The following is an 18,655-nucleotide window of genomic DNA, read 5'->3' on the forward strand; positions in this document are numbered from 1 at the left end:
TGGAGGGGGAGAGAGCGGCCGGCAGAGCTCGGAGGGGCGTGGAGGGGGAGAGAGCGGCCGGCAGAGCTCGGAGGGGCGTGGAGGGGGAGAGAGCGGCCGGCAGAGCTCGGAGGGGCGTGGAGGGGGAGAGAGCGGCCGGCAGAGCTCGGAGGGGCGTGGAGGGGGAGAGAGCGGCCGGCAGAGCTCGGAGGGGCGTGGAGGGGGAGAGAGCGGCCGGCAGAGCTCGGAGGGGCGTGGAGGGGGAGAGAGCGGCCGGCAGAGCTCGGAGGGGCGTGGAGGGGGAGAGAGCGGCCGGCAGAGCTCGGAGGGGCGTGGAGGGGGAGAGAGCGGCCGGCAGAGCTCGGAGGGGCGTGGAGGGGGAGAGAGCGGCCGGCAGAGCTCGGAGGGGCGTGGAGGGGGAGAGAGCGGCCGGCAGAGCTCGGAGGGGCGTGGAGGGGGAGAGAGCGGCCGGCAGAGCTCGGAGGGGCGTGGAGGGGGAGAGAGCGGCCGGCAGAGCTCGGAGGGGCGTGGAGGGGGAGAGAGCGGCCGGCAGAGCTCGGAGGGGCGTGGAGGGGGAGAGAGCGGCCGGCAGAGCTCGGAGGGGCGTGGAGGGGGAGAGAGCGGCCGGCAGAGCTCGGAGGGGCGTGGAGGGGGAGAGAGCGGCCGGCAGAGCTCGGAGGGGCGTGGAGGGGGAGAGAGCGGCCGGCAGAGCTCGGAGGGGCGTGGAGGGGGAGAGAGCGGCCGGCAGAGCTCGGAGGGGCGTGGAGGGGGAGAGAGCGGCCGGCAGAGCTCGGAGGGGCGTGGAGGGGGAGAGAGCGGCCGGCAGAGCTCGGAGGGGCGTGGAGGGGGAGAGAGCGGCCGGCAGAGCTCGGAGGGGCGTGGAGGGGGAGAGAGCGGCCGGCAGAGCTCGGAGGGGCGTGGAGGGGGAGAGAGCGGCCGGCAGAGCTCGGAGGGGCGTGGAGGGGGAGAGAGCGGCCGGCAGAGCTCGGAGGGGCGTGGAGGGGGAGAGAGCGGCCGGCAGAGCTCGGAGGGGCGTGGAGGGGGAGAGAGCGGCCGGCAGAGCTCGGAGGGGCGTGGAGGGGGAGAGAGCGGCCGGCAGAGCTCGGAGGGGCGTGGAGGGGGAGAGAGCGGCCGGCAGAGCTCGGAGGGGCGTGGAGGGGGAGAGAGCGGCCGGCAGAGCTCGGAGGGGCGTGGAGGGGGAGAGAGCGGCCGGCAGAGCTCGGAGGGGCGTGGAGGGGGAGAGAGCGGCCGGCAGAGCTCGGAGGGGCGTGGAGGGGGAGAGAGCGGCCGGCAGAGCTCGGAGGGGCGTGGAGGGGGAGAGAGCGGCCGGCAGAGCTCGGAGGGGCGTGGAGGGGGAGAGAGCGGCCGGCAGAGCTCGGAGGGGCGTGGAGGGGGAGAGAGCGGCCGGCAGAGCTCGGAGGGGCGTGGAGGGGGAGAGAGCGGCCGGCAGAGCTCGGAGGGGCGTGGAGGGGGAGAGAGCGGCCGGCAGAGCTCGGAGGGGCGTGGAGGGGGAGAGAGCGGCCGGCAGAGCTCGGAGGGGCGTGGAGGGGGAGAGAGCGGCCGGCAGAGCTCGGAGGGGCGTGGAGGGGGAGAGAGCGGCCGGCAGAGCTCGGAGGGGCGTGGAGGGGGAGAGAGCGGCCGGCAGAGCTCGGAGGGGCGTGGAGGGGGAGAGAGCGGCCGGCAGGGCTCGGAGGGGCGTGGAGGGGGAGAGAGCGGCCGGCAGGGCTCGGAGGGGCGTGGAGGGGGAGAGAGCGGCCGGCAGGGCTCGGAGGGGCGTGGAGGGGGAGAGAGCGGCCGGCAGGGCTCGGAGGGGCGTGGAGGGGGAGAGAGCGGCCGGCAGGGCTCGGAGGGGCGAGGAGGGGGAGAGAGCGGCCGGCAGGGCTCGGAGGGGCGAGGAGGGGGAGAGAGCGGCCGGCAGGGCTCGGAGGGGCGAGGTGTGGGAGAGAGCGGCCGGCAGGGCTCGGAGGGGCGTGTAGGGGGAGAGAGCGGCCGGCAGAGCTCGGAGGGGGAGAGAGCGGCCGGCAGAGCTCGGAGGGGCGTGGAGGGGGAGAGAGCGGCCGGCAGGGCTCGGAGGGGCGTGGAGGGGGAGAGAGCGGCCGGCAGGGCTCGGAGGGGCGTGGAGGGGGAGAGAGCGGCCGGCAGGGCTCGGAGGGGCGAGGAGGGGGAGAGAGCGGCCGGCAGGGCTCGGAGGGGCGAGGTGTGGGAGAGAGCGGCCGGCAGGGCTCGGAGGGGCGTGTAGGGGGAGAGAGCGGCCGGCAGAGCTCGGAGGGGGAGAGAGCGGCCGGCAGAGCTCGGAGGGGCGTGGAGGGGGAGAGAGCGGCCGGCAGAGCTCGGAGGGGCGTGGAGGGGGAGAGAGCGGCCGGCAGGGCTCGGAGGGGCGAGGAGGGGGAGAGAGCGGCCGGCAGGGCTCGGAGGGGCGAGGTGTGGGAGAGAGCGGCCGGCAGGGCTCGGAGGGGCGTGTAGGGGGAGAGAGCGGCCGGCAGAGCTCGGAGGGGGAGAGAGCGGCCGGCAGAGCTCGGAGACGCGTGGAGTGGGGGGAGAGCGGCCGGCAGAGCTCGGAGACGCGTGGAGTGGGGGGAGAGCGGCCGGTAGAGCTCGGAGGTACATGGAACTGTACTGTTTGTTTTCATTTTAAGATCGGATAATCCTTTATTAGTCCCACCGTGGGGAAATTCACAGCGTTGCCGCAGACAGAGAAATACAATCAATGACAGAGCAATAATATTAGGGATAAAAAAAACAAAGACGAGCAATGATGGGCAGTTTGGTATCTGTTTTAGATGGGACCTGCAGGGACTGGTTGGGAGCGGGGGGGCACAGGTTACTGATGGCAGCGGGAGGAAGGACCTCCAATAATTCTCCATCTTTCTTGGGGTGATGCAGTCGGTCACTGAAGGTGCTCCCCAATGCCACCACAGTCTCCTGCATGGGATGGGGGCGATTCTCCAGAATAGAGGTCACCTTACACAGTGTCCTCCCCTCGGCCACCACCCGTGCAGTGTTTGGAGCACCCCGGGACAGAGCGGCTTTCCTCATCAGTCTCATCCTCTCCTTAGCTGCTTCCCCAACAGACTCCAACGTAGACGATGCTGATGCCACTAGTTGTCTACAGGCCTTTCTCTCCTTCTCCTTTGCTCAGATCTATCAACACCAGTGCAGTGTCCTGTGCAGTGTGTACTATGTGCACGGGTGGGGGGGGGGGGGGGGGTGTACTATGTGCACGGGTGGGGGGTGTACTATGTGCAGGAGGGGGGTGTAGTATGTGCGGGGGTGGGGGGGTGTACTATGTGCAAGGGGGGGGGGGTGCCAGATTCCAGGCTTTGTGGAGCCCCCTGCACTGCTCCAGAGGTCCGCACCATTTTTTTGTGCATGTTGTTCCTGCTGCATAATCGTGGCCCAGACTAAGCAGTAACAGCCGCTTTAGCTGCACATTTTTCTGTATTGTCGGACAAAAAACTGGCGCAGACACTTTATAAACACATGTGCAGCAGTTTCCTCCGTAGAGTGAAAACCCCTCAATAATTGTGGCCCCGTAAATCTACTCCAATGTGTCAGTGCAGAATATTCGGGTAGTGGCCCCTTGTAGTCCACGCTCTGATACTCCGATAGCTGAGCACTGGATATGGCCGTCGCGTTGCTCTCTATCGCGTCTGTGACCACTGCTCAATTTTCTGACCTGTTCCTGTAATACATCGCCATGACCAGTAGATGTCGCCGGCAGGACATGTGACCTATACATTTATGTATACAAATATTTGGGATTAATACAGAAACCTGGAGAATACAGAAAGCAAGAGAAGAGACTGATTATAAGAGACTGTTGTGTCTGAACCATACATGCAGTTTTCTCATGTCAAAGATCCACCAGCAGTTCTCAAATCCTCCTGTGTCTGAGCTCTACAAGCAGTTCTCTCTTCTTAAAGAGAACCCGTCAGTCAAAATAACCTCAAAAACAAGCTATTTTCATGAACTGCCATTAGAAAGCATTGCCCCTATCCCTACATTGTCCCTCTACAGGCCTGTAAACATAAATATTCAGGTCCTAAAGCTGTATGCAAATGACCTAAGAGAGGTCCAATGAGTCATTATCATATTCAGCTGTCCAGCTTATTCATGAGTGGGAGGCACAGCCGCACCCCCAGTCTCACACATGTGTATAGGACATGTTCTCTCCTCCTACACATCAGCTACACAAGTACCTGACATGTTCTCTCCTCCTATACACATGTGTGAGACACAGACATCAGCTACACAAGTACCTGACATGTTCTCTCCTCCTATACTCATGTGATATACAGACATCAACTACACAAGTACCTGACATGTTCTCTCCTCCTATACACATGTGAGACACAGACATCAGCTACACAAGTACCTGACATGTTCTCTCCTCCTATACACATGTGATAGACAGACATCAGCTACACAAGTACCTGACATGTTCTCTCATCCTATACACATGTGATAGACACAGACATCAGCTACACAAGTACCTGACATGTTCTCTCATCCTATACACATGTGATAGACACAGACATCAGCTACACAAGTACCTGACATGTTCTCTCATCCTATACACATGTGATAGACACAGACATCAGCTACACAAGTACCTGACATGTTCTCTCATCCTATACACATGTGATAGACACAGACATCAGCTACACAAGTACCTGACATGTTCTCTCATCCTATACACATGTGATAGACACAGACATCAGCTACACAAGTACCTGACATGTTCTCTCATCCTATACACATGTGATAGACACAGACATCAGCTACACAAGTACCTGACATGTTCTCTCATCCTATACACATGTGATAGACACAGACATCAGCTACACAAGTACCTGACATGTTCTCTCCTCCTATACACATGTGTGAGACACAGACATCAGCTACACAAGTGTCTGACATGTTCTCTCCTCCTATACACATGTGAGACACAGACATCAACTACACAAGTACCTGACATGTTCTCTCCTCCTATACACATGTGAGACACAGACATCAGCTACACAAGTGTCTGACATGTTCTCTCCTCCTATACACATGTGAGACACAGACATCAACTACACAAGTACCTGACATGTTCTCTCCTCCTATACACATGTGATAGACACAGACATCAGCTACACAACTACCTGACATGTTCTCTACTCCTATACACATGTGAGAGACACAGACATCAACTACACAAGTACCTGACATGTTCTCTCCTCCTATACACATGTGAGACACAGACATCAGCTACACAAGTACCTGACATGTTCTCTACTCCTATACACATGTGAGAGACACAGACATCAACTACACAAGTACCTGACATGTTCTCTCCTCTTATACACATGTGAGACACAGACATCAGCTACACAACTACCTGACATGTTCTCTACTCCTATACACATGTGAGAGACACAGACATCAACTACACAAGTACCTGACATGTTCTCTCCTCCTATACACATGTGAGAGACACAGACATCAGCTACACAAGTACCTGACATGTTCTCTCCTCCTATACACATGTGAGAGACACAGACATCAACTACACAAGTACCTGACATGTTCTCTCCTCCTATACACATGTGAGAGACACAGACATCAGCTACACAAGTGCCTGACATGTTCTCTCCTCCTATACACATGTGAGAGACACAGACATCAACTACACAAGTATCTGACATGTTCTCTCCTCCTGTACACATGTGATATACAGACATCAGCTACACAAGTACCTGACATGTTCTCTCCTCCTATACACATGTGAGAGACACAGACATCAGCTGCACAAGTACCTGACATGTTCTCTCCTCATATACACATGTGAGACACAGACATCAGCTACACAAGTACCTGACATGTTCTCTCCTCCTATACTCATGTGATAGACAGACATCAGCTACACAACTACCTGATATGTTCTATCCTCCTGTACACATGTGAGAGACAGACATCAGCTACACAAGTACCTGACATGTTCTCTCCTCCAATACACATGTGATAGACACAGACATCAGCTACACAAGTACCTGACATGTTCTCTCCTCCTATACACATGTGTTAGACACAGACATCAGCTACACCAGTACCTGACATGTTCTCTCCTCCTATACACATGTGATAGACACAGACATCAGCTACACAAGTACCTGACATGTTCTCTCCTCCTATACACATGTGAGAGACACAGACATCAACTACACAAGCACCTAACATGTTCTTTCCTCCTATACACATGTGAGAGACACAGACATCAACTACACAAGCACCTAACATGTTCTCTACTCCTATACACATGTGAGAGACACAGACATCAACTACACAAGTACCTGACATGTTCTCTCCTCCTATACACATGTGAGAGACACAGACATCAGCTACACAAGTACCTGACATGTTTTCTCCTCCTATACACATGTGAGAGACACAGACATCAACTACACAAGTACCTGACATGTTCTCTCCTCCTATACACATGTGATAGACAAAGACATCACCTACACAAGTACCTGACATGTTCTCTCCTCCTATACACATGTGATACACAGGCATCAGCTACACAAGTACCTGACATGTTCTATCCTCCTATACACGTGAGACACAGACATCAACTACACAAGTACCTGACATGTTCTCTCCTCCTATACAAATGTGAGACACAGACATCAGCTACACAAGTACCTGACATGTTCTATCCTCCTATACACATGTGAGACACAGACATCAGCTACACAAGTACCTGACATGTTCTCTCCTCCTATACACATGTGATAGACAAAGACATCACCTACACAAGTACCTGACATGTTCTCTCCTCCTATACACACGTGAGACACAGACATCAACTACACAAGTACCTGACATGTTCTATCCTCCTATACACGTGAGACACAGACATCAACTACACAAGTACCTGACATGTTCTATCCTCCTATACACATGTGATATACAGACATCAACTACACAAGTACCTGACATGTTCTCTCCTCCTATACACATGTGAGAGACACAGACATCAACTACACAAGGACCTGACATGTTCTCTCCTCCTATACACATGTGATAAACGGACATCAGCTACACAAGTACCTGACATGTTCTCTCCTCCTATACACATGTAAGAGACACAGACATCAGCTACACAAGTACCTGACATGTTCTCTCCTCCTATACACATGTGTGAGACACACACATCAACTACACAAGTACCTGACATGTTCTATCCTCCTATTCACATGTGATAGACAAAGACATCACCTACACAAGTACCTGACATGTTCTCTCCTCCTATACACATGTGATACACAGACATCAGCTACACAAGTACCTGACATGTTCTATCCTCCTATACACGTGAGACACAGACATCAACTACACAAGTACCTGACATGTTCTCTCCTCCTATACAAATGTGAGACACAGACATCAGCTACACAAGTACCTGACATGTTCTATCCTCCTATACACATGTGATAGACAAAAACATCACCTACACAAGTACCTGACATGTTCTCTCCTCCTATACACACGTGAGACACAGACATCATCTACACAAGTACCTGACATGTTCTCTCCTCCTATACACATGTGATACACACAGACATCAACTACAGAAGTACCTGACATATTCTCTCCTCCTATAGACATGTGAGAGACACAGACATCAGCTACACAATTACCTGACATGTTCTCTCCTCCTATACACATGTGTCAGACACAGACATCAACTACACTAGTACCTGACATGTTCTCTCCTTCAATACACATGTGTCAGACACAGACATCAGCTACACAAGTACCTGACATGTTCTCTCCTCCTATACACATGTGAGAGCCACAGACATCAGCTACACAATTACCTGACATGTTCTCTCCTCCTATACACATGTGAGACATAGACATAAGCTACACAAGTACCTGACATGCTCCCTCCTCCTATACACATGTGAGACACAGACATCAGCTACACAAGTACCTGACATGTTCTCTCCTCCTATACACATGTGAGAGACACAGACATCAGCTACACAAGTACCTGACATGTTCTCTCCTCTTAAACACATGTGAGAAGCACAGACATCAGCTACACAAGTGCCTGACATGTCCTCTCCTCCTATACACATGTGAGACACAGACATCAGCTACACAAGTACCTGACATGTCCTCTCCTCCTATACACATGTGGGAGACACAGACATCAGCTACACAAGTACCTGACATGTTCTCTCCTATAGACATGTGATATACAGACATCAGCTACACAAGTACCTGACATGTCCTCTCCTCCTATACACATGTGAGACACAGACATCAGCTACACAAGTACCTGACATGTCCTCTCCTCCTATACACATGTGAGAGACACAGACATCAGCTACACAAGTACCTGACATGTTCTCTCCTCCTATACACATGTGTAAGACACAGACATCAGCTACACAAGTACCTGACATGTCCTCTCCTCCTATACACATGTAAGAGACATAGACATCAGCTACACAAGTACCTGACATGTCCTCTCCTCCTATACACATGTGAGACACAGACATCAGCTACACAAGTGCCTGACATGTTCTCTCCTCTTATACACATGTGAGACACAGACATCAGCTACACAAGTACCTGACATGTTCTCTCCTCCTATACACATGTGAGAGACACAGACATCAGCTACACAAGTACCTGACATGTTCTCCCCTCCTATACACATGTGATAGACACAGACATCAGCTACACAAGTACAGACAGTCCCCTACTTAAGTACACTCGACTTACAAACGACCCATAGTTACAAACGGACCTCTGGATATTGGTAATTTATTGTACTTTAGTCCTAAGCTACAATAAACAGCTGAAATAGTTATCAAATGTGTCTGCAATTAAGCTTTAGTGTTAATATTAATTCTTATGACAACCCAACATTTTTAAAATCCAATTGTCACAGAAACCAAAAAAGTTCTGGCTGGGATTACAATGATAAAATATACAGTTCCGACTTACATACAAACTCAACTTAAGAACAAACCTACAGACCCTATCTTGTATGTAACCCGGGGACTGCCTGTACCTGACATGTTCTCTCCTCTTAAACACATGTGAGAGGCACAGACATCAGCTACACAAGTACCTGACATGTCCTCTCCTTCTATACACATGTGATAGACAGACATCAGCTACACAAGTACCTGACATGTTCTCTCCTCCTATACACATGTGAGAGGCACAGACATCAGCTACACAAGTGCCTGACATGTTCTCTCCTCTTATACACATGTGAGAGGCACAGACATCAGCTACACAAGTACCTGACATGTTCTCTCCTCCTATACACATGTGATAGACAGACATCAGCTACACAAGTACCTGACATGTTCTCTCCTCCTATACACATGTGATAGACACAGACATCAGCTACACAAGTACCTGACATGTCCTCTCCTCCTATACACATGTGAGAGACATAGACATCAGCTACACAAGTACCTGACATGTCCTCTCCTGCTATACACATGTGAGACACAGACATCAGCTACACAAGTACCTGACATGTCCTCTCCTCCTATACACATGTGTGAGACACAGACATCAGCTACACAAGTACCTGACAAGTTCTCTCCTCCTATACACATGTGATATACAGACATCAGCTACACAAGTACCTGACATGTTCTCTCCTCCTATAGACATGTGATATACAGACATCAGCTACACAAGTACCTGACATGTTCTCTCCTCCTATACACATGTGAGACACAGACATCAGCTACACAAGTACCTGACATGTTCTCTCCTCCTATACACATGTCAGACACAGACATCAGCTACACAAGTACCTGACATGTTCTCTCCTCCTATACACATGTAAGACACAGACATCAGCTACACAAGTACCTGACATGTTCTCTCCTCCTATACACATGTGATAGACACAGACATCAGCTACATAAGTACCTGACATGTTCTCTCCTCCTATACACATGTGAGACACAGACCTCAGCTACACAAGTACCTGACATGTCCTCTCCTCCTATACACATGAGAGACACAGACATCGGCTACACAAGTACCTGACATATCCTCTCCTCCTATACACATGTAAGAGACATAGACATTAGCTACACAAGTACCTGACATGTCCTCTCCTCCTATACACATGTAAGAGACATAGACATCAGCTACACAAGTACCTGACATGTCCTCTCCTCCTATACACATGTGAGACACAGACATCAGCTACACAAGTACCTGACATGTCCTCTCCTCCTATACACATGTGATAGACAGACATCAGCTACACAAGTAGCTGACATGTTCTCTCCTCCTATACACATGTGATAGACAGACATCAGCTACACAAGTAACTGACATGTTCTCTCCTCCTATACACATGTGAGAGACACAGACATCAGCTACACAAGTACCTGACATGTCCTCTCCTCCTATACACATGTGAGAGAAATAGACATCAGCTCCACAAGTACCTGACATGTCCTCTCCTCCTATACACATGTGAGACACAGATATCAGCTACACAAGTACCTGACATGTCCTCTCCTCCTATACACATGTGATACACAGACATCAGCTACACAAGTACCTGACATGTCCTCTCCTCCTATACACATTTGAGACACAGACATCAGCTACACAAGTACCTGACATGTTCTCTCCTCCTATACATATGTGAGAGGCACAGACATCAGCTACACAAGTACCTGACTTGGTCTCTCCTCCTATACACATGTGATAGACACAGACATCAGCTACACAAGTACCTGACATGTTCTCTCCTCCTATACACATGTGAGACACAGACATTAGCTACACAAGTAACTGACATGTCCTCTCCTCCTATACACATGTGAGAGACATAGACATCAGCTACACAAGTACCTGACATGTTCTCTCCTCCTATACACATGTGAGACACAGACATCAGCTACACAAGTACCTGACATGTTCTCTCCTCCTATACACATGTGAGACACAGACATCAGCTACAAAAGTACCTGACATGCTCTCTCCTCCTATACACATGTAAGAGACACAGACATCATCTACACAAGTACCTGACATGTTCTCTCCTCCTATACACATGTGAGACATAGACATCAGCTACACAAGTACCTGACATGTCCTCTCCTCCTATACACATGTGAGACACAGACATCAGCTCTACAAGTACCTGACATGTCCTCTCCTCCTGTACACATGTAAGAGACACAGACATCAGCTACACAGGTACCTGACATGTTCTCTCCTCTTATACACATGTGAGACACAGACATCAGTTACACAAGTAACTGACATGTTCTCTCCTCCTATACACATGTGATAGACAGACATCAGCTACACAAGTACCTGACATGTTCTCTCCTCCTATACACATGTGAGATACACAGACATCAGCTACACAAGTACCTGACATGTTCTCTCCTCCTATACACATGTGAGACACAGACATCAGCTACACAAGTACCTGACATGTCCTCTCCTCCTATACACATGTGAGAAACATATACATCGGCTACACAAGTACCTGACATGTCCTCCCCTCCTATACACATGTGAGACACAGACATCAGCTACACAAGTACCTGACATGTTCTCTCCTCCTATACACATGTGAGAGACACAGACATCAGCTACACAAGTACCTGACATGTTCTCTCCTCCTATACACATGTGATAGACAGACATCAGCTACACAAGTACCTGCCATGTTCTCTCCTCCTATACACATGTGTGAGACAGACATCAGCTACACAAGTACCTGACATGTTATCTCCTCCTATACACATGTGAGACACAGACATCAGCTACACAAGTACCTGACATGTTCTCTCCTCCTATACACATGTGAGACACAGACCTCAGCTACACAAGTTCCTGACATGTCCTCTCCTCCTATACACATGTGAGACACAGACATCAGCTACACAAGTACCTGACATGTCCTCTCCTCCTATACACATGTAAGAGACATAGACATCAGCTACACAAGTACCTGACATGTCCTCTCCTCTTATACACATGTGAGACACAGACATCAGCTACACAAGTACCTGACATGTTCTCTCCTCCTATACACATGTGATAGACAGACATCAGCTACACAAGTAACTGACATGTTCTCTCCTCCTATACACATGTGATAGACAGACATCAGCTACACAAGTACCTGACATGTTCTCTCCTCCTATACACATGTGAGATACACAGACATCAGCTACACAAGTACCTGACATGTTCTCTCCTCCTATACACATGTGAGATACACAGACATCAGCTACACAAGTACCTGACATGTTCTCTCCTCCTATACACATGTGAGATACACAGACATCAGCTACACAAGTACCTGACATGTTCTCTCCTCCTATACACATGTGATAGACACAGACATCAGCTACACAAGTACCTGACATGTTCTCTCCTCCTATACACATGTGACACACAGACATCAGCTACACAAGTACCTGACATGTCCTCTCCTCCTATACACATGTGAGAAACATAGACATCAGCTACACAAGTACCTGTCATGTTCTCTCCTCCTATACACATGTGATAGACACAGACATCAGCTACACAAGTAACTGACATGTTCTCTCCTCCTATACACATGTGATAGACACAGACATCAGCTACACAAGTACCTGACATGTTGTCTCCTCCTATACACATGTGATATACAGACATCAGCTACACAAGTCCCTGACATGTTCTCTCCTCCTATACACATGTGAGAGACACAGACATCAACTACACAAGTACCTGACATGTTCTCTCCTCCTATACACATGTGAGAGACACAGGCATCAGCTACACAAGTACCTGACATGTTCTCCCCTCCTATACACATGTGAGAGACACAGAAATCAGCTACACAAGTACCTGACATGTTCTCTCCTCCTATACACAGGTGATATACAGACATCAGCTACACAAGTACCTGACATGATCTCTCCTCCTATACACATGTGAGACACAGCCATGAGCTACACAAGTGCCTGACATGTTCTCTCCTCCTATACACATGTGAGAGACACAGACATCAGCTACACAAGTACCCGACATGTTCTCTCCTCCTATACACATGTGAGAGACACAGACATCAGCTACACAAGTACCTGACATGTTCTCTCCTCCTATACACATGTGAGAGACACAGACATCAGCTACACAAGTACCTGACATGTTCTCTCCTCTTAAACACATGTGAGAAGCACAGACATCAGCTTCACAAGTGCCTGACATGTTCTCTCCTCCTATACACATGTGAGACACAGACATCAGCTACACAAGTACCTGACATGTCCTCTCCTCCTATACACATGTGGGAGACATAGACATCAGCTACACAAGTACCTGACATGTTCTCTCCTATAGACATGTGATATACAGACATCAGCTACACAAGTACCTGACATGTCCTCTCCTCCTATACACATGTGAGACACAGACATCAGCTACACAAGTACCTGACATGTCCTCTCCTCCTATACACATGTGAGAGACACAGACATCAGCTACACAAGTACCTGACATGTTCTCTCCTCCTATACACATGTGTAAGACACAGACATCAGCTACACAAGTACCTGACATGTCCTCTCCTCCTATACACATGTAAGAGACATAGACATCAGCTACACAAGTACCTGACATGTCCTCTCCTCCTATACACATGTGAGACACAGACATCAGCTACACAAGTGCCTGACATGTTCTCTCCTCTTATACACATGTGAGACACAGACATCAGCTACACAAGTACCTGACATGTTCTCTCCTCCTATACACATGTGAGAGACACAGACATCAGCTACACAAGTACCTGACATGTTCTCCCCTCCTATACACATGTGATAGACACAGACATCAGCTACACAAGTACAGACAGTCCCCTACTTAAGTACACTCGACTTACAAACGACCCATAGTTACAAACAGACCTCTGGATATTGGTAATTTATTGTACTTTAGTCCTAAGCTACAATAAACAGCTGAAATTGTTATCAAATGTGTCTGCAATTAAGCTTTAGTGTTAATATTAATTCTTATGACAACCCAACATTTTTAAAATCCAATTGTCACAGAAACCAAAAAAGTTCTGGCTGGGATTACAATTAGAGATGAGCGAACACTAAAATGCTCGGGTACTCGTTATTCGAGACGAACTTTTCCCGATGCTCGAGTGCTCGTCTCGAATAACGAACCCCATTGAAGTCAATGGGAGACTCGAGCATTTTTCAAGGGGACCAAGGCTCTGCACAGGGAAGCTTGGCCAAACACCTGGGAACCTCAGAAAAGGATGGAAACACCACGGAAATGGACAGGAAACAGCAGGGGCAGCATGCATGGATGCCTCTGAGGCTGCCTAATCGCACCATTATGCCAAAATTATGGGCAACAGCATGGCCATGACAGAGTGACAGAATGAAGCTAGATAGCATGTAAAACATCCAATAATTGACCCTGACACTATAGGGGACGGCATGCAGAGGCAGAGGCAGCGGCAGCAGGCTAGAGAGTGGCATGGCGACATACCCTAAATGGACTCAGGCTTCAAACCAATGGGTGTCAGAGAGGAACCAAAGGAGGTGAGCAAGAAGCGCTCAAATAATATCGGTACATGATAAAAGTTTGCCAGTATATTTTGTGGATTACACAGCAGGGTGGCGACAAAGTTAACATGGAAGCCATGAAAACAACCCAAAATTCTGCCTGACACAGCTCGTTTGATAAGGGGACCATGTATGCTTACAGTTCATGCCAGTCGCTGCACTGGCTGCCAGTCTCCTTTCGAATACAGTTTAAAATAATAATAACCCTCATCCATAAAGCTCTGTATAATGCTGCACCCCCCTACCTCTCCTCTCTTATCTCAGTCTATCGCCCAACCCGTGCTCTTAGATCCGCCAGTGATCTTAGATTAACCTCTACCCTAGTGCGGACCTCCCACTCGCGTCTCCAAGACTTCTCTAGAGCTGCACCAATTCTATGGAATGCTTTGCCCTGGACTATCAGACTAATACCTAACCTCCAAAGTTTCAAACGTGCTCTTAAAACCCATTTCTTTAGGCAAGCCTATAACACTCATTAACTGCATGAAGTTTTAACTCTTCTACTAACCCGTCCTGTGTCGTCCTCCCATCTGTTATCCAGCAACCAACAGGCACCAGACTTCTCTGCAGTCCCATTCACCCTGGACCTGGTATATAAGATGACGGCTGAGTGGTTCAAGCGACAGCAATTCCATTTATTATATTTTTTTCTATTCCCTAAGAAGAATGGCTTGAGCATTAAATATTCTTTTACCTCGTGTTACCCCATCATCTTCATAAAGCGTAAGCTCTGGCGAGCAGGGACCTCACTCCTGTTGTTCCATACAAATGTTGTGCTCTGTTACATTACATTTGTATTTGTTTCCTATGATTTGTAAAGCGCTACGGAATATGATGGCGCTATATAAATAAAGATTATTATTATTATTATTATGGAGGCAGTGAACTAGTAGTAGATTAAAGGTGCTGCAACTATGTTAGTTGGATCTTGGGATGGAGCTGGCGTTCCGCTGCCAGGCGAGCTTTCGCCAATCCAAGCCCCTGTCTCTAGGCTACTCCCCAAACAGCACTTCTAAGAACCTTTTGTATAAGATCAAGTGTAGTAGCGTTCTTATAAGTTTAGGATATGCCGGGTGAGGGGAATGTAAACAGAAGCGCAAGAAGCGCTGAAATAATATCCCTAAATGGTAAAAGTTTGCCAGTATATTTTGGGGATTACACAGCAGGGTGGCGACAAAGTTAACAACTTTGATGTGGAATGCCCTGTAATAGCTCTTGGGCGGTGTGCCTTTTATCGCCTAGGCTCAGCAGTTTCAGCACCGCCTGCTGTCGCTTAGCGACGGCACTGCTGCTGTGCCTAGAGCTACCGACTGATGGCGCCATGCCCACGGATGGTAATTCGGAGGAGGAGGAGGTGGAGGAGGGGTGGGAGGAGGTATAGTAGGCCTTTGAGACCTGGACCGAGGTAGGCCCCGCAATTCTCTGCGTCGGCAGTATATGACCAGCCCCAGGGTCAGACTCGGTCCCAGCCTGCACCAAGTTAAGTGTAGTAGCGTTCTTATAAGTTTGGGATATGGCGGGTGAGGGGAATGTAAACAGATGCGCAAGAAGCGCTGAAATAATATCCCTAAATGGTAAAAGTTTGCCAGTATATTTTGTGGATAACACAGCAGGGTGGCGACAAAGTTAACAACTTTGATGTGTAATCCATGAAAACAACCCAAATTTCTGCCTGACACACCTCGTTTGATAAAGGGACGATGTATGGAGGCAGCTATATGGACGACTTTTGGAGGTAGCAATGGAGACAACGTGTGGAGGCTGCTATGGAGACAATTTAATTTGGATAGTGCCTGTATGTGGCAGTCCCAAACATTTTTCAAACCAGAGGAGCAGGTAGGTGGCCCTGCAGTAAAATGGAATAGATTGAGTGCCTGTATGTGGCAGTCCCAAAAATGTTTCAAACCAGAGGAGCAGGTAGGTGGCCCTGCAGTAAAATGGAATAGATTGAGTGCCTGTATGTGGCAGTCCCAAAAATTTTTCAAACCAGAGGAGCAGGTAGGTGGCCCTCCAGTAAAATGGAATAGATTGAGTGCCTGTATGTGGCAGTCCCAAAAATTGTTCAAACCAGAGGAGCAGGTAGGTGGCCCTGCAGTAAAATGGAATAGATTGAGTGCCTGTATGTGGCAGTCCCAAAAATGTTTCAAACCAGAGGAGCAGGTAGGTGGCCCTGCAGTAAAATGGAATAGATTGAGTGCCTGTATGTGGCAGTCCCAAAAATGTTTCAAACCAGAGGAGCAGGTAGGTGGCCCTGCAGTAAAATGGAATAGATTGAGTGCCTGTATGTGGCAGTCCCAAAAATGTTTCAAACCAGAGGAGCAGGTAGGTGGCCCTCCAGTAAAATGGAATAGATTGAGTGCCTGTATGTGGCAGTCCCAAAAATTTTTCAAACCAGAGGAGCAGGTAGGTGGCCCTCCAGTAAAATGGAATAGATTGAGTGCCTGTATGTGGCAGTCCCAAAAATGTTTCAAACCAGAGGAGCAGGTAGGTGGCCCTGCAGTAAAATGGAATAGATTGAGTGCCTGTATGTGGCAGTCCCAAAAATGTTTCAAACCAGAGGAGCAGGTAGGTGGCCCTGCAGTAAAATGGAATAGATTGAGTGCCTGTATGTGGCAGTCCCAAAAATGTTTCAAACCAGAGGAGCAGGTAGGTGGCCCTGCAGTAAAATGGAATAGATTGAGTGCCTGTATGTGGCAGTCCCAAAAATTTTTCAAACCAGAGGAGCAGGTAGGTGGCCCTCCAGTAAAATGGAATAGATTGAGTGCCTGTATGTGGCAGTCCCAAAAATGTTTCAAACCAGAGGAGCAGGTAGGTGGCCCTGCAGTAAAATGGAATAGATTGAGTGCCTGTATGTGGCAGTCCCAAAAATGTTTCAAACCAGAGGAGCAGGTAGGTGGCCCTGCAGTAAAATGGAATAGATTGAGTGCCTGTATGTGGCAGTCCCAAAAATTGTTCAAACCAGAGGAGCAGGTAGGTGGCCCTGCAGTAAAATGGAATAGATTGAGTGCCTGTATGTGGCAGTCCCAAAAATGTTTCAAACCAGAGGAGCAGGTAGGTGGCCCTCCAGTAAAATGGAATAGATTGAGTGCCTGTATGTGGCAGTCCCAAAAATGTTTCAAACCAGAGGAGCAGGTAGGTGGCCCTGCAGTAAAATGGAATAGATTGAGTGCCTGTATGTGGCAGTCCCAAAAATGTTTCAAACCAGAGGAGCAGGTAGGTGGCCCTGCAGTAAAATGGAATAGATTGAGTGCCTGTATGTGGCAGTCCCAAAAATGTTTCAAACCAGAGGAGCAGGTAGGTGGCCCTGCAGTAAAATGGAATAGATTGAGTGCCTGTATGTGGCAGTCCCAAAAATTTTTCAAACCAGAGGAGCAGGTAGGTGGCCCTCCAGTAAAATGGAATAGATTGAGTGCCTGTATGTGGCAGTCCCAAAAATGTTTCAAACCAGAGGAGCAGGTAGGTGGCCCTGCAGTAAAATGGAATAGATTGAGTGCCTGTATGTGGCAGTCCCAAAAATGTTTCAAACCAGAGGAGCAGGTAGGTGGCCCTGCAGTAAAATGGAATAGATTGAGTGCCTGTATGTGGCAGTCCCAAAAATTGTTCAAACCAGAGGAGCAGGTAGGTGGCCCTGCAGTAAAATGGAATAGATTGAGTGCCTGTATGTGGCAGTCCCAAAAATGTTTCAAACCAGAGGAGCAGGTAGGTGGCCCTCCAGTAAAATGGAATAGATTGAGTGCCTGTATGTGGCAGTCCCAAAAATGTTTCAAACCAGAGGAGCAGGTAGGTGGCCCTCCAGTAAAATGGAATAGATTGAGTGCCTGTATGTGGCAGTCCCAAAAATTTTTTAAAACAGAGGACCGGGTAGGTGGCCCTCCAGAAAAATGGAATAGATTGAGTGCCTGTATGTGGCACTCACAAAAATTGTTTCAAACAGAGGACCGGGTAGGTGGCCCTCCAGAAAAATTAAATGCATGAAGTACTATAGCTAGAGCCAGTGGGCCCTGTCAAAAAATAGCCATTTTCCTCTGCTTTAGTGTACA

This window comes from Engystomops pustulosus, unplaced genomic scaffold (genome assembly GCF_040894005.1).
Source record: "Engystomops pustulosus unplaced genomic scaffold, aEngPut4.maternal MAT_SCAFFOLD_250, whole genome shotgun sequence".
Classification (NCBI taxonomy): domain Eukaryota; kingdom Metazoa; phylum Chordata; class Amphibia; order Anura; family Leptodactylidae; genus Engystomops; species Engystomops pustulosus.